The sequence below is a fragment of the Narcine bancroftii genome, chromosome 10 (assembly GCF_036971445.1).
Source record: "Narcine bancroftii isolate sNarBan1 chromosome 10, sNarBan1.hap1, whole genome shotgun sequence".
NCBI classification, from domain to species: domain Eukaryota; kingdom Metazoa; phylum Chordata; class Chondrichthyes; order Torpediniformes; family Narcinidae; genus Narcine; species Narcine bancroftii.
Genome location: NC_091478.1, coordinates 82,630,766 through 82,651,289, shown reverse-complemented (window position 1 = coordinate 82,651,289; position 20,524 = coordinate 82,630,766). Strand labels below are relative to the sequence as shown.

Here is a 20,524-nt window from a genome sequence, read left to right as displayed (position 1 = left end):
CAGTGATTATTGGGGGATCAGAGGTGGAAAGGGTGAGCAAATTTAAATACCTGGGAGTCACTATCTCAGAGGAACATTCCTGGACCCAACACACAAATGTAAGCGTGAAGAAAGCACGTCAACGCCTCTACTTTCTCATGAGTTTGCGGAGGTTTGGTATGACATTGAAAATGTTGGCCAACTTCTACAGATGTGTAGTGGAAAGTGTGGTGACTGACTGCATCATACCCTGCTATGGGGACACAAATACCCCTGAGCTGATACCCCTGCAAAAGTTGATGAACACATCCCCACCATTGAGAAAATCAACATGAATTGGTGCCATTGGAGAGGAGCAGAAATCATCAAGGACACGCTCTTTTCTTGCTGCTGTCATCAGGAAAGCGATAAGGGTACCACAAGACTCACACAACCAGGTTCAGGAATTCCTCAAATCCCAGAATAGCTCTAACAAAATAGAACACAACAAAAGGAGTACTGCTAATAATAGAAGAGTCAGAGACAAAAATTATAAACATGTGGCCCTGACAACAATTAGCAGGGAAAATGGTGGAACCAATTATTAAGAATTCATAATAGATAACTTGGAAAATAACGTGAGGATGAAGAGATTTGTTTGATAGTACTGCTTGATTATTAATTGTCATTTCAGACATTACGGCAGCTCTCCTGTTCTTCTTTATTCTTTTTTTTCTGATATTTTTATTAACATTGAAATACAGACTTTGTGCGGCAATTTTTTATAAGGTCTCCAGACTACACAAGGAGAATTATGAACATATTTTATCAGCATTTTACCTCAAAATGAAGTGTAAGCTAAAATTTGACTTTGAACCAATGCAACTTCCAGAAGATGAATTAATCTGAATTTTATACATGAAGTTGGAACTTTGGACTGTAAATATGAAAATTAACTCTGAAAAAAATATAGTAACTTCATTGAGGGCGCAGTCCAAATTCTGGTAATATGTTTGGTCTTTAAGTGTTTTCTATTTATTTTTATTGGTGAAACTGAGTAGAGGGCTTGCATGTTTAAAACAATGAAGTGCTATATGTTGGTTTGAGCATGAGGACAAATTAAAAAAACTCCATTGCTGATCAATTCAAATAATGTGGCCATTGTCTGATTGCCAAAGCATTGAAGTAGATTGTTGAGCATGTCGTAAGAACCAAAGACTTGTTGATCCAAACCAAGGCTGTAGCTGACAGTGGGTCGATGTTGAGGCATTTCAGCCGTAGCACGAAAGAACCAAAGACTTGTTGATCCAAACCAAGGCTGTAGCTGACAGTGGGTCGATGTCGAGGCATTTCAGCTGTAGCACGAAAGAACCAAAGACTTGTTGATCCAAACCAAAGATGTAGCTGACAGTGGGTCGATGTCGAGGCATTTCAGCTGTAGCACGAAAGAACCAAAGACTTGTTGATCCAAACCAAGGCTGTAGCTGACAGTGGGTCGATGTCGAGGCATTTCAGCCATAGCACGAAAGAACCAAAGACTTGTTGATCCAAACCAAGGCTGTAGCTGACAGTGGGTCGATGTTGATAGGTTTGATACATAAATAATGATTTTAATGCTAGAGAGTAGCCACTGCTTCAATAATTATAGATATCAATAAGGAAATCAATTAATTAAGATTGAAAATTTGAAGGATTATTGTGATAGTACAGATCTATCACTAATGTATATAGTGTATATAGTTACAGTATCTAGACTGTGCTTACAGCGATTGGCTGAGAGCTAAGCCACGCCTACTGTCTAGGCCTTAAAGGGTTGTGTCCCTAGCCAGGTCGGATCATTCCAGACTGGTTGGCCACCTGTGAAGAGCTCCTGTCTTTTGCTAATAATAGCCTTGGTTTGGATCAACAAGTCTTTGATTCTTTCGACGAGCTCTACAATTATTCCTCTAATATAATCGACAGTTTGCATGAATAGAAAAAAACTGATGAGTTGCTTGTGTCCAACAGCTCATACTGTTCAGAATTATAACTCGATGAGACAGACCTGGATGGCAGGGCGGAGTATTTTAGCGATTATCCCCTGAAGCTTCACAGCAAAATTTGGCACTCAGAGTTTTTTTGAAAACTATGGAAATGTCCGGACAGATGTTTAGTGTGCTGGCCATTTTATTGCCTGACTACTCCAAAGCAAGAAACATGTAGAATACCTTTAACAATGCCATTCTTTGCCTTGTAATAAGATGAAGTAAAATAAAATTACAAATTATCAGTGAAAATTCTAATATTATGCTGCATTATAAAATAAGGCTAATGAGCTTACATGCATCATTGATTCTCACAATATTTACAAATCATCTGTATGATTTATAACGTACTCTTTTTTTCAGAACTACTCTGAAGCGGTTTGGGGAAAGTATTTCAATCAACATGTCATCAGCTACATGAATATAGTTTTGATCCTTGCAAGCAAATGATGTAGAGAAATCATTTATGAATAAAAATTACAGAAACCCTAGGATCTGTGGTAGAAACTGGCATGATGCTATTGTTGCAACACCAGAAGGCAGCCAAGCCTTGTTTAACTATTCAATGAAAAGCAAATAATTAGAAACAAAGGGATTGTAAGTTTAAAAAGTATCATACTGAAGCTAGTGTAAAATATTTTGCAAACATTGTTTTTCCATTTTACCAATGAATTGATACTAAACAAAGTCCAAGTACTCACATGAGATCAGAATCAGTATTGTCATAAACATGTCATGAAAATCGTTCCTTCTCTGCTGCAATTCAGTGCAAATATTGCTAAAAACATTTAAAAAAAAATAAATTAGTGCAAATGAAGAGAAAAGTGAGGCAGTGTCTGTGGTTCACTGTCCATTCAGAAATCTGATGACATAGGGGAAGAAGCTGTTTTTGTACTGTTGGGCGTTCATCTTGAGGCTCCTCCACCTTCTTCCTGATGGTAGCAGTGTGAAGAGGGCATGGCTTGGGTGCTTAGGGTCCTTGAGGACAGAGGCTGCTTTGTTGAGACACCACCTCTTGTAGATATCGTTAATGAAGACTGATACCCAAGATGGTGCTGGGCAAGTTCACAACTCTCTGTAGTCTTTTCCTGTCCTGTGCATTGGCACCTCCTTACCAGACAGCGATGCAACCAGTCAGATTGCTCTCCATGTAGAAATTTGCAACCCTTTGGTGCCATACCAAATCTCTTCACAAAATATAGCTGCTGGAGAGCTTTCTTCACGATTACATATTAATGGAGACCCAAGGATAGATCTTCAGAGATGTCAATGCCCAGGAATTTGAAGTTCTTAACCATTTCCACTGCTGACCCCTCGATGAGGACTGGTTTGTGTTCTCCTGATTTCCCCCTCCTGAAGTTCACAATCATTTCCTCAGTTTTGCCAGTGTTGAGTGCAAGGTTGCTGTTGTGTGACTCCACTCAACTAGTTGATCTATCTCACTACTGTCAGCTTCCTCAATGCCATCTGTGATTCTGCTGACGAACGTGGTGAAAGCGGCAAATTTGAAATTGGCATTTGAATTGTGCCAAGCCACACGGTCATAGGTGTAGAGCGAGCAGAGTAGTGGGCTAAGCATGCATCCTTGAGGTGCGCCTGTGTGGATTGTCAGTGAGGAGGTGACATTGATACTGTTGAATAACTTCGAAATTCTTGCTTTGTATTTCACATTTCCAGCATTCATGTTCTTTCTCTCCTGAATATTTTTTTATAATTTTCATATTTATAATTAGTACAGTAACAGGCCCTTTTGGCCCAGAAGCCCTTGCAACCCAATTGTACCCAGTTGAATGGTGGGAGGAAACCAGAGCCCATGCAGACACGGAAGAACATGCAAATGCCTTACAGACATCGTAGGATTCGAACTCCAGTCCTGATCACTGGTGCTGTAATAGCCTTGCATTAAGTGCTCTACGCTAACCGTGCCACCCCAAATTTATATTTCAGATTTTGATTTTCTTCTGCTATGTCTGGCACCCCTGACATAACTTTACAAATCAAAAGAACAAATAATGATAGAAATTAAGGACACCTGGTATACAGTGTAAATATCTGAATTAAAAGAAAAAAAGGTCACATAAAACACTTAGCTCAGTGGAGTATGGTCAGGCAGCTAGGAAAATTGTAGTTCATTATTAAGGATGGAGATCATCCGTCAGTAAAATGTCCCATTGAGTGTTCTCACCAAAAGTGTCATTTTCCTTTCCCCTCGCCTTCTCTGATACAGTTTGTGTCATCCTGAGTTTCTGTGTTTCCTGTCAGAAAAATGTTGGTCATGATATGGAAGGTCTAAAATTATTGGGGTCAATATTGCCAGAATGTGCAAAGTTTGTAAGGGAAGGTGCCATTCCCTGAACATGCACTGAGATGACCAGTAATTAACTTGGAACTGAATAAATGTTTGCCTTTGAAATAAAATTTAAAATAAAACAGGATCCCGAAGTTATAGAAAGTTTCAAGAAAGAGGGTTACGGAGGGAATATATGGGTTGGCACAACATTGAGGGATGAAGGGCCTGTGCTGTGCTATAGTGTTCTATAACTTATAGAATTGACATTAAAGCCTTTTGCCCTGCTTTTACAATGTGTGGTGTTAATTGATTAATTCATTAAATAATGCTGTCATAAAGGAAGATTACAAATCAGTCAAATTAATTATTTAATTGCACGGAAAAGTAATAGATAAAGGCCAAATGTGTATTTTGATTAGGGTGCTCTCTTTACCAAGGCTATTAAGATTGTGACTATTAAAATATAAGAATGTAATCAACCATTTAATTAAATGCTATCACAATTGATAAGCAGACCTGGTAAGACAGGAGACAGTAATAGATCCAACATTTGCTCATGGCATGAGGCCTACAAGTTATTTTCTTTATATTAACATTGTCCCGTAGTAAAATTCCTTCCCTCAACCATATATCGACAACAATTTGCATTATATAGCACCTGCACTGCAAAAGACTCACTGGAACATTTTTCTGTGGAGAAAACGTGGTGGATTTCAAGAAGTTACTTAAAACAGGAAAGGAACCTGTGGGCATTGACTCTGGAAGTAGGTCTGCACATGGTGGGAAGGAATCGGCAAATCATTCTGCTGCTCCACCTGCCAACTTGCAGCTCTGCATCTCCTTATTTCCAACTTCTCTGTGAGAATAATGACCCTACGTCTGGCAGATAAGAACATCTTCAAGAAGCTTGGTGGATACAAGGTGGTAATTTCCAAGGACAGCAGTGTCGATATTTGTTCCTCGCAAAGACGAGGTTGACGCCTTGCCTTAGCTGATAGCACTCTTGGACTGTGTTGAGAAGTTGTGGGGCCAAATCCTGGATTATCAATAGTCCCAAGCTGAGGGAGTGCTCCAGTGTCAGAGGTGCCATCTTTTGGATGAGGCATTAAATTCTTGGGTAACCTCAGCCTCCTCAAGCAGAAGTAAAAAAATAAGAAGGCATCCACAGGCATAGTGTGCATGGCATGGATTCAACGCTGACTCCTGTGGCACCTTGATTGGGATCAGGCCGACGGCTCTGCTTGGTGCTCCATCCAAGTCTAAAGTGAGAAACAGTTGGGAGGTGGTTGTGGCTATGATAGAGACTGAGGTGGTGATGAAGTCGAGAGGAGGTGGCTCCCATCAAGGCTATCCATGGGACATACCAAGTAGATGGAAGTAGTTGTGACCAGTGCTGTATATGGGGGTGGGGGGCAGGGGATATTGAGATCGAGCGGTTCCATCTGAGTTGGTGCATTTATCTTCGACTGCTTGGTGACTCTGAATGGACTTTCTTTCTTTTCTGTCCTTTTTCTCCTTTCCTTTTTGCAAAATGGCACTGCATTGTGGTGGCTCTTGCTCACCTTTGAACGACACGCCAAAGAAGGCTTTTCTCTGATTCTCAGTACATGTGACAATAATAAATGTAAATAAATCTAAATCTAAATCTAAAATATCCCTTCGCACTATTTTGATGAAGACTAATGAAGTCTGTTGTTGTATCCAATATTTACTCACTTAGCAGGATTATATGAATAGATTACCTGGTTATCATATAACTGTTCATGGGAACAGGCAATTTGACAACCACATTTGCTGTTTAACAAAAGTGACCAGAATTATTTTGTTGGCTTTAAAGTATTTTGGAATCATCCAAGAATGTGGAAGGTACCTTACAAAAGCAAGTCTTTGTTTATTCCATCTGACATTGGAACTATTTACCAGATTTTTGTTGAATTAGCTGATCTAAGTTAAAACCAATGCGGTCAATTGATCTCGGGTTGGACTTTGTTAACTGGCCTAGATTCCTGTTCTTGAGAGTTTCATTATGACCCCAATGGAAAAAATATGAACACAAGGGTTGATACCAGGTCAGAGTGTGATGCACAGAACAATCTCATCATGAGTTGATAGGTTTGACACATAAATAATAGCTAACTGAGTTCAGTGCTAGAGAGTAACCACTGTTTAGAGAATTATAGATATCATTAAGGAAATCAATTCATTAAGAATGGAAAAAAATAACAAAATTATTGGGATAGAAACATATTACGTTGGCATAAATGCATAGCCATCATCAGACTCCTCAACAACAAACTCAATCAGGGACTTTTTTTAAGGACTCTTACTGTGCACTTTATTGATTTTTTTCTCTCCGTATTGCACAGTCAATTTGTTTTTTCCTTATTTGTTTACATGTATACGTTGAGTCAGTTATTTTTGTATTGCCAATAAGTGGAATCTGCATTGCCTACAGGAAAAAAGAATCTCAGGGTTGTATGTGATGTCATGCATATTATAACGTGATCTTTGGGGTCCATAAAATCTCATTGCACTAAACCAGGGTTTCAATAAATCATTGTTGTTGCAGTTGAAATTAAAACACAAATTAATTTTTTGTAAACTAGAAATGGCAATTTCGCTGGCAGGAAACAAATAAAGTGTGTGATGCTGAACGCTCACAGCTTAACGCAGCTCAGCAGCATGTTTAAACACGTTTTGAAGTAGCGAGAACTACATTCGTGGAGAGATCACTTGCAACTCTGCCCCATAGTTGGTCAGAGTAACAAGTGGCAGATGGTGAGGCTGAGGTCCTCGCTCCTGCCGGGAGCTGGACGCCCCCACTCCTGCTAGGGTCACTTGCTTACTTGATTTGCCCCTGTATAATAATGGACTTGAGCATCCACTGATCTTGGTATCTGGAGGGGCTCCTAGAACTAATCCCCCACGGATATGGAGGGCCGACTGTAAACAGCACACAAACAGGACCTCCACGTGTGGATATAATGTGATAAGTCCAATGACTCATCATGTTATATCCGAATTCGTGTTAAATCAGGGTTTGTAAGATCGGGGTTTCACTGTACTCTGACAATAAATCTAACTCTGATTTTAATTTACTTTTTATGTTTAGAAATATCTTGTAGGGGGGCACGGTTAGCATAACACAGCGATCAGGACTGGGGTTTGAATCATGCGCTGTTTGTAAGGAGTCTACTTGGGTTTTCCCCGGGTACTCTGGTTTCCTCCTACCGTTCGAAACATATAGGGGGTTGTAGGTTATTTGAGTGTAATTGTGCTGTATGGGCTCATGGGCCGAAAGGGACTGTTACTGTGTTGTATGTCTAAATTTAAATTTGAAACTATTGAATGAATAATACATGAAGGGTGTCTTTGGTTTTAATATCATCAGTTATTGTTTGCATCAGTGATATGAGCTTTGTAAAAATCTTTGCTCATTAATCCCTTGACTAATTCGTGTCTAACTGAGATGGAGCAAAAATTGAATAATAGTCTTTAATTGTGAGGGAAAGAAACACACCAACTACAGATGCTGGAATCTTTAGCAAACAATGAGCTGCTGGAGGAATTCAACAGGTCGATTAGATTTAGATTTCAGATTTACTGTCAGAGTACATATATGACTTCACCTACACACTACAATCTCATTGTCTGTTGATAGGTTTGATACATAAATAATGATTTTAATGCTAGAGAGTAACCACTGCTTGAATAATTACAGACATCAATAAGGAAATCAATTCATTAAGATTGAAAAGCAATGAGAAAATTCCTGAGGAAGTAGAGGTCAGGCAATATCCATGGATAGAAGTGGTCAGTCATTCTTTTGAGTCCAATGCTGCAAAAATCTGTTGTCCCTGAAGTATGTTTGTCTTACAATATTCTTCCTTCGGTTTAGCTATCTTTTTCTTCTTACTTCCAACCACCTTTGATTTGCTTCCCCTTACCTTTTCCAGCTAAAACAAAGTAGGGAATTCATCATCTGGGTTCTGAGAATGTCCTGGCATAACAGATGACCCAAATTTCTAAATGGTGAACTTACTTATTATGACAAAGACCATTCAGTTAATTTGGTCTGTGATGGCTCCCAATGACTTCTCTAACCTTCTTAACCTCCACCTCCCCCATCCCCTCTCAGGATCAAGGATGTCAGCTTCCAGATTGGTTTTGTGGATCCCAAGGTGGTTCAATTGGCCAATGTCAGAATCACAGATTCTTCAACAGGTTGGGAACATGCAATTATTCAAAAAATATCCTAGCCATCATCTCTTTTACTCTAAGATAATGTCCCGGGCAGGATACAACGGATAGTGTTTAATCTCCTTTGGCTTTGCCCTGTTGTTCATCGGTCACTCTGGTCTTGCTTGGGTCTATATTTACTTATTGAATTGTAGCAGGTCACCTCTAGTAGTGATTTCTCTTTGCATCACTACATTTTTACTCCTTGAGTTCACTAGCAATCAATTTTTAGTCTCTGTACATTTGTCAGCCACATTCAGCTCCAAATCAACAACATCAGGTTCCACATATCTGCTGATTCATTTCAGCCTAATCTCTCCAAGGATGATTTCAGCCCTGCAATTACTCCAGTCTTGGAGAAGCTGCAATGTCCCTAACTTCAACATCATAGTATTCTACTTCTCCTTTGTCCAGCACAGTGACAAGTGCTAATAGGATATTGTCATATTCACTGTACATTGAACATAAGCCCTGACATTTTTACTTGCTGCAGCTGAAGAGGTTTTTTTTTTATCAAAAACCTAAATAAACATCCACATTATGTTACTTAACTGAATTAAAAATAAACACAAAAAAAGATAGATAATAAATATTCAGCTATCTTCGTGTAAAAAAGGTGACATCAATAGTGCAGACTGTCCTTTTGTGGTACTGGAGCAGTTCCTGATTAGTTTAACAGTCAGAGCCTGATAGCTGTTGGAAAGAAACTGTTCTTGAACCTAGAAGTGCTGGACTTCAGGCTTTTGTACCTTCTTCCCAAAGTTAGCAGTGAGAAGAAGTTGTGACCAGGGTAATGAGGGTCTTTTATATTGGCTGCCTTTTTGAGGCAGTGCCTCACATAGATGTATTGAACAGATGGGAGGTTGTATGTGTTTGTTACCTTTTGGAGCCTTCTGCATTCCTGAGCACTCAAATTCCCAAACTAGGCTGTGATGCAACTTGGCCACATTGTCCGTCTGCATCCATAGCTCATTCCTTCCATTATCAAACCCTTTGGTCTTAATTTTAATTTAAAAAAAATTTAGACATACAGCACAGTAACAGGCCCTTTCACCCCACCCCATGCCACTGTCTTGCCTCAATTAACTCCAGATCCGATGATTCATTTGCCTTGACAATATTCATACCCTCCTTTTGCTTGAGCATATTCAAAATTCAGCTTTATTTAAACAAATTTTTGCTCGTGCCTCTCCACTGTTCCTGTTGAGCCCTCCACTTCCATACTCTGATAAAAACCTTCCAATGGCCATGCCTCCCTCCAATCTCTGAAATCTCTGTCAACCTTACAAGTACATTCAGTTCCTCCAATCTCATCTCTTCAGCTTCTTCATTGTTGAAGCTATGAGATGTGGAATTCTAAAGGGTAGCATTTCTAAATTCTAAAGTACACAGTTTGACCTGCTGAGTTTCTCCAGCATTGTGTTCTTAGATCTGGAATTTTCTCCCATCGTATTTTCTACCTCCTTTAGCAATCCTTTTCAAGCCAAGTTTTCAGTTTTAAGCTACTTATTGGCTCAGTCCCTCTTCTTGCACTGGGTTGAGCTGCTGTGAAGTGACTCTCATTTTTTTAAAATGCTAAAAGTATCTTTTAAAAGCGGGTGGTTTCTATTGTACGTCTGATTCCATCAGTTCTGATTTACTTTCAAAGCCACATATACACCAGCTATGATTACAGAGGTAAAAGGGGCAAATTGGATAAATTCGACTGGGGTCTTCAATTTCAAATTATCTGGAAGATAAACACTATTTCATAATTCTCAACAAATATATAGTCCATTAAAGCACCCAACTCTGGCTGTGGCTGGGTTAAAAGAGAAGTTTATGACGTTGCTGAGGAGCATGACAAAAAGGATATGAGATAAATTGGCAAGAATTATTACAACAAATCTTAACAGCTTCCCCAACTATGGAAAAGAGAAGAACTGCAAAGCAAAACATATAGATGGTAAACTAAAATGGGAATGAGGAAATGGGTGAGATGCTGATCGCATCATTTACATTTGAGTTTTGTCTTCACTTTAGAACATGTGAAAACATTGGTACACATAGAGGGAATCAAAATCAAATGGGAATGACTAATTTAAAGACTGGCTGCAAAGCACAGAAAACAGACATAGGGGCAGGAATAGGTCAGTCCGCCCTTTGAAGCTGCTTCACCGTTCATCAAATCATGGTGTCCTTCTACAGTACCATTTTACCTCACTATTCCCATTTCCTTTGACTTCATGAACATCCAGAAATTTATTCATCCAATTTTTAAGGAATTCAACAACTGAGTATCAAAAATCTACCAGTGTAAGGAAATACAAAGATTCACCATCCTCTGAGTGAAGAATTGTCTCCTTTTCTCCGTGCTCAAAGAGTGAGACCTCATGTTCTGGATTCATCAGTGAAGGAAAGCATGCTATCCAGCATTCTGAGCTTATTAGAATTTTGAACGTTTCAATACCTCCACTCATTCTTCTAAGCTCTAGAATGGAAGACGAGTCTACTCAATCTCTTCTCATATGGCAAACCTCCAAGTCTGAACTAACTGTGGGTGTCAGTTTAGTGGCTAGAAGAAATATGTTAGTGAGACCATATTTAGAGGATTGTGTATGGTTCTTATTGCCCTCTTATTGGAAGGATGCCACTGAGCTGGAAAGGGTACAGAAGAGATTCACAAGGGTATTGCCAAGACCTTACGCTAGAACTTTAAAGAGAGGCAAGATGGGCTGGGACCTTTCTACCTGATGCATAGGAAGCTGAGGGTAAATAGTCATGAGTAAAAGACTCATAGTCTTTTATCCAGACTTAAAACTTAAAGGGCAAAGATTTAAGGTGAGAGGTGAAATATTTAAAAGACGTGAGGGTCATCATTTTCATTCAGGGGGTGGTAGGTACATAGAATGAGCTGCAGAGGAAGTAGTAGAGGTGGGTGTAATTACAATGTTCAGAAGACATTTAGACAGACACCTTTTATTTGAAATCGTTGGGTTCAGACACCTGCTGTTTTTTTTAATCTTCTAGATTTTGGAATCATTTTAATTTTGGTCCCTTTAAGCAAATGCCTCGCACCTTTCCCCTGCCGTCCTCCCCCCCTCCCAGGGCAGGTGCCAGACTATTTTGTGCCCTCAGCCAGGCTGACTGTGGGAGCGGGGTTCAATGTACAGGAGGCTCTCGACTAGTGGGCCAGTCAGGTGGAGGTCAGAGGTGACAGGGTGGCCCGGGAGCTTAGCCAAAAAGGCGGCCAGCTTCAGCTGCTCGGAGCCAGTGGCCAAAGGGGGCAGAAGGCTGTACATAAGGTTCAGAGCAGCAGGAGGAGCGGGCAGTTGTGGAGGTGGAGTGCCGAGCGCCAGCGACTTTCAGGTGCTCCACCAGCTCATCAGGCTGGCCCTCAGGCACACCCCGGCAGTGCAGTGCCGATGGTTGCACGGCCCCATCTAACTCCCAGCAGGGATGCAGTGCTGCCAAGCCTGGAGTTTGCAGAGCACTGCACCGGATCGCAGCAATGGCTCAATGTGGGAGCAATGACTGTCTTTGTTACCCATAATCCCCCATGCAGCTGGAACCGTTCTGCCAACACCACAGTGGTTCCAGGTGCGTGGCGGATTATGGGTAAGGAAGACAGCCATTGTTCCTGCGTTGAACCAGCTGTCGCCTGCTTCTCTCCCACCGGGTGCTTAGTGCCGAGAGTCACCTTTCCACTGAAGATAAGAAAGAGCGACCATGGGGGGTGGGGACGGAGACCATGGGGACTGCTGGGGGGGTGGTTCCCTCTGAAAATGGAGAATTTATTATGAGAAATTAACGTTACTTGTGTGTAATGTCATCTACTGAAAAAAGTGCTGGTTTTTGGAGGTTGCTGGTTTTTGGAATTTTGGATAAAAGGTTAGGCTCCTGTACGTGAATATGAAAATTTTCAAGCAATATGGGCCAATTGCAGACAAATGGGTCTAGCTTAAACAGACAATATAGGAGTTGTGCTGAATGGGCTGTTTTTTAATGGGCTTTATGGCTCTATGAATATGAATCAGATATAGCTGAGTTGCATTTACAAACAACTATTTTTGAAAATCATTCTTATTTTGCCAGGTTATTGCTGGGCGGCCATTCAGAGTTGGATACACCATTAATTCTTGAGCCAGATGGGACCACAAAGGAGGGGGAAACTGAAGGCATTGCCTGCATCAATATCCACTGAAAGCTGTTAAACTGTTAGAGCCCTTGATGCACTACAATCCTCCCCTCTCTGAACTACGAAGCTCATCCATCCAAACCCGCTCATGTGTTGGTCTTCACAAAGCATGATTTATTCTCAAGCTAAGGTTTTAAGTTACAGTATACAAAGCAGATCTCCATCTCTCCAACAGATACCAGGCTCTTGAACGTCTCCAAACTAGCCAATTCCATAAACTCTGCTATTATTGGGAAAAAGCCTGTGCGAGCACTGAGGCACAAAGACAACTTCTTTCCCTCTGCCAACGGATTCCTGAATGAACAATGAACCCCAGACACTGCCTTACTCCAACTTTTTTTTTCTTTTTATTTATTTTGTAAGGTAGTTTATAAAAATGTTTGCAGTGACGCTTCCGCAAAACAACAAATTTCGTTACATGTTCGTGACAATAAATTCTGAGTCCAGATTTCTCCAGGACCACCAAAATAACTGTCCACTACTTATGAAACATCACTTTTTTTCTTGCACTGACTGCAACTGTGAGTATTTATCTGCCCTTTTTCACACTGTTTTTGTAGCTACAGAAATTACATGAATTCAGTCACTATAAAATGCAAAGCTAATGGAAGTAACTAACGTAAAACCAGTAGATTCTTGTAAGAATCTGATTAATTTGTGTCACTCGGGTAGGAAATCTCTCTGCTTTATTTGTTCCATTCTAGACCCACAGGAATGTGGTAAATTCTATTTTTTTCAAATTGCCATGATGTAATTTATACCATTGTAGCTGGTGCATATAAGTGCCGGTGTGGCTGCTGCAAGTGAAAATTTCAATGCATCTGTACTCATGTATATGACAATAAACTCTCAGTCTCTTTGAACACTTTGGCATTTACCACATCCCTATGGGTCTAGAATGGAACAAATAAGGCAGAGAGATTTCCTTCCCGAGTGACACAAATTAATCAGATTCTTACAAGAATCTACTCGTTTTAGGTTGTTACTTTCATTAGCTTTGCATTTTATTGTGACTGGATTCATTAAATTTCTGTAGCTACAAAAACATGATGTGAGCTTTTATCTAGTCTTAGACTCTGGAGTATTAACTCAAAATCCCACAATAATTTATGATAGAAAAGGCATTTTAAGGGTAATCCTCAGGACTCTTTTAGAAATGACTTTTCTCTTCACCCTGAGTTTAGGATCTGAGTTAACTGGACACGCGGAAAGAGAGGATTTCAGCCTTCTTCCCTTTCAACTTCTGTATGTGGTGAAAGTTATTTATGTGTCATTCTACAGGTACAGCTACTCAAGTCAACCTCTCTCAGTGACCACTCTGCATGCCTGAACTTTCACATTGAATGTCATTCAACGGTGAATGGTTTTACTGATGAAGGTTCAAGTTGAAACAATTCAGCTGAAGGAAGAAGAGCATCACAAATAGCATGATCCTATCACCTGCCAGTTTTCAACTCGACTATTCTTATTACTGAACTATTAAAGTTATGATCTTTTTACCCCCTCCATAAATCTTCGTCCGCGAAGCCAAGCCAAAGAAGATCCAGTTTATTTTTCTCTCCTCCATATGGTGCTCCTTCCAATTGCCATCACCTCCAATTTGCAACATCAAGATCGGACCTGACATCATATATTGTTATTCCTATTTGTATTTTCTATTTTATTTTCTTAAACAATTAAAAATCTTTTTAAAATCATTTATTTAAAATATTTATCCAACATAAATAAAAATGAAGTGCAGGAAAAGAGATCATAATCAGAATTTATTGACGTGAAATTGGTTGTTTTGCGGCAGCGTCACAGTGCAAACATTTATATAAACTACCTGACAAAAATAAAAATAGTTCATGAAAAGTCAAAGTAAGGCTGTGTCTTTGGTTCATTGATCATTTCAGGAATCTAATGCCAGAGGGGAAGCCATCCTTGTGCTGCTGATTGCTTGATTTAAAGGCTTCTGTATCTTTTTCCCCGATGGTAGCAGAAGAGGGCATGACCGAGGTGGTGGGGGTCCTTGAGGACACGGCATCCAAGAAGCCACCTCTGATTTCAGGATTGACTCTAAAGAGGTCCAATTCTCACACCACCCGGATCAGGAACAGCTGCTCCCCCCTCCACCACCCTCAAACTCCTCAACAACAAACTCAATTAGGGCCTCATTTACAGACTCTTACTTTTGTCCTTTATTGTATGTTCCCCCCCTCTCTGTATGGGATAGATGGTTGTGAAGATTTTTTTTTGCACTACCAATAAGGGGCAATTCTGTCTGGCCCACAGGAAAAGGCATCTCAGGGTTAAATGTGATAGTATGTATGTACTCTGACAATAATCCTGAAATCTAGTAAAACCTGTGCATCTATTGTTGCTTTCCATGGTTAAGTTTCATGGAGCAAATCAAGCCAGTGGTGGAGCAACCTGAAATCTAGTAAAACCTGTGCATCTATTGTTGCTTTCCATGGTTAAGTTTCAGGGAGCAAATCAAGCCAGTGGTGGAGCAACCTGAAATCTAGTAAAACCTGTGCATCTATTGCTGCTTTCCATGGTTAAGTTTCAGGGAGCAAATCAAGCCAGTGGTGGAGCAACCTGAAATCTAGTAAAACCTGTGTATCTATTGCTGCTTTCCATGGTTAAGTTTCAGGGAGCAAATCAAGCCAGTGGTGGAGCAACCTGAAATCTAGTAAAACCTGTGCATCTATTGCTGCTTTCCATGGTTAAGTTTCAGGGAGCAAATCAAGCCAGTGGTGGAGCAACCTGAAATCTAGTAAAACCTGTGCATCTATTGCTGCTTTCCATGGTTAAGTTTCAGGGAGCAAATCAAGCCAGTGGTGGAGCAACCTGAAATCTAGTAAAACCTGTGCATCTATTGCTGCTTTCCATGGTTAAGTTTCAGGGAGCAAATCAAGCCAGTGGTGGAGCAACCTGAAATCTAGTAAAACCTGTGCATCTATTGCTGCTTTCCATGGTTAAGTTTCAGGGAGCAAATCAAGCCAGTGGTGGAGCAACCTGAAATCTAGTAAAACCTGTGCATCTATTGCTGCTTTCCATGGTTCAGTTTCAGGGAGCAAATCAAGCCAGTGGTGGAGGCCAAACCTCATGGCTGTGGAGAAACTCAGCAGGACAGTGCACTTTATGTTACAAAACTCAAGGTCTCGGACTTGAGCCCTCCATCAAGGTTGTTTTGTGGCAATGAACTTGCTTTTTACCTGGATTAAGTCCTTCTGACGGCTAAAACGCGCGTGTTTATCCGGGACATTTGTGAAGCGCTCAGCCGCCTACGGCAGCAGCCAGTCTCCTGGCCGACCTGCAGCCAGGTTTGATTGACGGGCTCCCGCCCCGTCGTCCCGGGGCCGCTTTCCTTCCTCGCTCCCGCCCACCACGGCCCCTCCTCGGCCAATCAGCGGCTCCGGGAGTCTCGGCTCGCCTCTCCCCTCGCCGCTCGCCGAGTAAAGCCGCCGCGGATTGGCCCGACCGCGCGACGGCCATGATCGCCGGCGGCGGCCGCGCCGGGTTTTTCCCCCCATTCTGAACCGAAATGCCGGCACTCCGGGCCGGGGGGACCCCCGCCGCGCCGGACCCCCCAAGCCAATACAACAACTAATTCTAATAAAGCAGCCGTGTCGGCCCTGACCCCGAAAGCAGCCAGTGTCCAATCAGAAAACCAAAAAGAAATATGCAAATGAAATGTATCACGTTAGTCGGAGCGCTGAGGTCGACTCCGTACTAAACTTCGCAAATAATCATTCTTCATAAATACTTCCTTTAGAGCCGGCCTTTCCTCTGGTAAGTTCAGCTTCCAGCAACCAGCACAAATTGGATCCCGAACTGGGGGGGGGGGGGGGTCTTTTCCTTTCTGTCGTGATTTAAGTGTTTATTTTAATGTGGGAGTAGGCCACTCTGGAGAAGTGAGATGGAACTTCCATGGCCCACAAGCTGACAGACTGCCCCCCCCCCACCCCCCCGAGCGGCTCTGATGGCCCCCCCAAAGGCCAATGGCGCAGCTCGGCTCGCTGTGCCACAGCCGCGGCATCCTGTCAGCGCCAGGTTCACCCGTCCCGCCGGGTCCTCGCGCCCGCCCGCGCCCCGAGACTCCCGTGTCCGCGACGTGGAAGCGCGTGCGTGCCAGTCGGGCCCCAGGCTCGGCGGACCGGTGGGAGGGAGATGGGGCCCGCTGCCTGTGCGGTCGCTGGAGGGGGAGGGGGGGGGGGGGGGGGTTGGCGCCTTCGTTCGGGGCATGAGGAGGGGGGAGGGGAAGAGGAAAGCGAGGGAGGATGTGCCCGCTGCTTTGGCCGATGAGTCACGGCTCCATTGTACAGCAGCGCTCGCGCACTGAGTCACCGGTGACGCGCCGCCAGCGGCTGATCCTGCTCGAGGAGGCGCCCGGACCCGGTGTTTTGGGACTGGAATTTAGTTGAGCACCTGAGCCTTGATGCAATTTTGGTGCACGAGGAGAATGGTGTGGGCGTCGCTCACATTGCAAAAAAGTGTTCGCTGTGCTCCCGTGGGTTATTTGCAGATTGCATTCGCTGAAACACGGCTCATAACATTTCTACTAAAGTTTTCTTTAATGCTAAGGTGGTGGCAATGTATCGTGTGTGTGTGGAGATGGCGGAGCAAAATCCTGCTTTATTTAATGGTTTGGAAATTCCCATTGCGTGCTTTATTTAATCATGTCTACTCACAGCGTAGGGAGGCTAAACTCTCGAGAGGATTATCTTTGACGGTGGCAGTCAACTAATCTACTCAATTTTCTGGAAGGAGGGCCTAATCTGTGGGGCTTCCTATTCTCTCCAGCCCTGACCTCTGCTGTGTTTGGGCTCACTTTTAAGTGTATGTTTATAGTAGCATCTTGGATATAATTGGGTCCACGAGAGACCTACATCTTGACCAATGTTTGCTCTGCATCCAATGTCACGAAGATAATGGTGTCATATCAAAATAGCCATTGTTTCGCTGTACTTTCATGTATCCAAGAGGATTTGAAACGTGTTGTGTTGAAAGTTCTTGTTTTTTTTAAACATGGACCTTACCGTGCTTTGGCCTCCTGAGCACTCTGCTCAGAGTTTATGGGCCCTGTGAAGCAGTCAAGTTTACCTCTAGTTGCTTTCTTCTGTACTTCTCTCCTCTTCTTTCTTTGGCTTGGCTTCGCGGACGAAGATTTATGGAGGGGGTAAAAAGTCCACGTCAGCTGCAGGCTCGTTTGTGGCTGACCAGTCCGATGCGGGACAGGCAGACACGATTGCAGCGGTTGCAAGGGAAAATTGGTTGGTTGGGGTTGGGTGTTGGGTTTTTCCTCCTTTGCCTTTTGTCAGTGAGGTGGGCTCTGCGGTCTTCTTCAAAGGAGGCTGCTGCCCGCCAAACTGTGAGGCGCCAAGATGCACGGTTTGAGGCGATATCAGCCCACTGGCAGTGGTCAGTGGGCTTCTCTCCTACTGCCTACACATAAAACATACAAAATATTTTGATTTCAGTGCACCTTAAATGTACTGTGGCCCCAGGTCTTTGGTGGTGGGGGTTGGGGGGGGGGGGAGAGCATATCGCCCCGTGTTGAGAGTGGCTGCAAATCAGTATAAAACAACGCTGTTTTTCAGTGAGTCATTTTCAAAAGTCAGTGTTGCTTTGTAATAATTGTGCAGATCTATCTATTATTCTGTTTTCTTGTTTTACTTTAACATTTCAAAGTGCAGTTTCAAATCTCAATTCTGTTATGGTATATGTTGAAATGACCACATCTTGAGACGTGATTCGTTCTGTGTATGGGCAGAAATGCTCAGATGTTTCTGAAGTTTTTAACAGCTATAGAAAGGTAGTTTCAGGGAAAAAAAAAGGTTTGGAATCAGACTGAACCATATTTTCTTCTTATAATTTATGTGGAATTTAAGATGCCTCAATGACTATTGCCCAGTAGCACTCGCATCGACTGAGATGAAATGCTTTGAGAGTTTGGTATGACCAGAATTAACTTGAACCCAAGTCAAGGCCTGGATCCAGTGCAATTTACCTACCACCACGATCGCTCCACAGCCGATGTTGGCTCTCCACTCAGCTCTGGAACACCAAGACGATGTCCACAAGTTGCTTTTCAATGACAACAGCTCAGCTTTAAACACCATGATCCCCTCAGTAATGGACAGCAAGCTCCAAAATCTGGGTATCTGCAGCTGGGTCTTTGACATCCTTATTGAAAGACTGTAGTCAGTGCAGATCAGTAATAATGTTGTCTCCTCACTGACACTCAACACAGGCACACCTCAGGGAGGTGTGTTAAGCCCACTGCTTTACTCTCACTATACCCATGAATGTGTGACTAGGCATTATTCAAATAGCATCTACAAATTTGTCAATGGCACCACAGTCATCAGCAGAATCACAGAGCAGTGAGGAAGCGAACAAGGATTGAGATACAGGAGAGTTAAGTAGTGTCACAATAGCAATCTGTACACACTGTTGGCAAAACTAAGGAACTGAATGTGGACTTCAGGAGGTGGATATCAAAAGAACACAAGCCAGCTGTCATTGAGGGTTCAACAGTGGGAAGGGTAAAGTACTTCAAATTCCCAGGTGTCAACATCTCTGAAGATCTACCCTTGGGCCTACATGTCATTGTAATCTTGAAGAAGGCTCTCCAGTGGCTATACTTGTTCGGAGTTTGAGGAGATTTGTTATAATCACCAAAGACTCTTGCATGTTTCTGGAGGAGTACTGCATTCTGACTGGTTGCATCACTATCCTGTATGGGGGTGCCAATGGACAGGAAAAGACTATAGAACTTGGTCAGTGCCAACATGGGCATTAATCTTCTCTCCACTAAGACCTACAAGAGACCATGTCTCAAGAAAGCAGCCACCATTATCAAGACCCTGACCATCCAGGCCATACCCTCTTCTTACTGCTACCCGTCAGAAAAGAAGAGCAGACACCCAACACTCAACAGTACAAAAACAGCTTTCCCTCTGCCATCAGATTCCTGAATGGACAATAAACCAGAGACACTACCTCACTTTTTCTGTTATTTTGCACAAATTTATTTTTAAAAATCTAATTTATAGCACTTATTGCACATGTGAAGCTGCTGCAAAGCAGCGAATTTCATGACAATAAATTCTGATTCTGAAGAGTTTGGTAGCTATTGCTTTCTCCTTTCTCTGCTCTCTCTCTATTTTCCACCTCAAAGTAAATGGAGAATAAAGGAACAATATAAACATAGAACACTGCATCACAGTACAGGCACTTTGTCCCTCTATGTTGTCCTGATCCACATATTCCTTTTTAGAAAAATACTAAACCCTCCCTACCCTGTAACTCTCTTTTTCTTCCATCTATGTGCCTATCTAAGTCTCTTAAATGCCCCTAATGTTTCAGCTTCCACCACCCACAAAGGCATTCCAGGCATCCACAACTCTTTATTTTAAAAAAACTTGCCCTGATGTCTCCCCTAAACTTACTTCCCTTAACTTTGTACATATGTCGTCTGGTGTTTGCTATTCCTGCCCTCGGAACTGGGTGCTGGCTGTCTGCCTCTCAGAATCTTGTGGACTTCAGTTAAGTCTCCTTTTATCCTTGTATGCTCCAAAGAGAAAAGTCCCAGCTCTGATAACCTTGCCTCATAAGACTTGTTTTCCAATCCATGTAACGTCCTGGTAAATCTCCTCTGCACTCTCTCCATCTTTCCTATAATGAGGTGATCAGAACTGAACATAATACCCTGTGTGGTCTCACCAGAGATTTGTCGAGCTGCAACATGATCTCTTGAACTCAATCCCTCTATTAATGAAGTTTGGCATCAAGTAGGCCTTCTTAACTCTCCTATCAACTTTTGTGGCGACCTTGAGGAACCCCAAG

At 42.3% G+C, this 20,524-nt stretch overlaps 1 protein-coding gene and 1 long non-coding RNA gene across 10 annotated transcripts in view; one reads left to right on the top strand and one right to left on the bottom strand.

Annotated features, from left to right (window-relative positions):
* Positions 1 to 562: 562 nt before the first annotated feature.
* On the bottom strand, positions 563 to 16,213 carry LOC138744842 (uncharacterized). The gene is made up of 3 exons (XR_011345805.1): positions 15,889 to 16,213; positions 2,684 to 2,760; positions 563 to 1,393 (listed from the first exon to the last, which is right to left on the bottom strand). It is a non-coding gene; the product is annotated as an uncharacterized lncRNA (long non-coding RNA).
* Positions 15,973 to 20,524, top strand: part of chd9 (chromodomain helicase DNA binding protein 9) — a 243,818-nt gene continuing 239,266 nt past the window's right edge. For 6 of the 9 annotated variants that reach the window (XR_011345801.1, XM_069901579.1, XM_069901584.1 and 3 more), the window contains exon 1: positions 15,980 to 16,465. The gene's annotated coding sequence lies outside the window, so the exon portion shown is untranslated. Of the gene's footprint in view, positions 16,466 to 20,524 lie in introns of all 9 variants that reach the window. The other 3 variants (XM_069901583.1, XR_011345802.1, XM_069901582.1) reach the window with 3 other exon arrangements.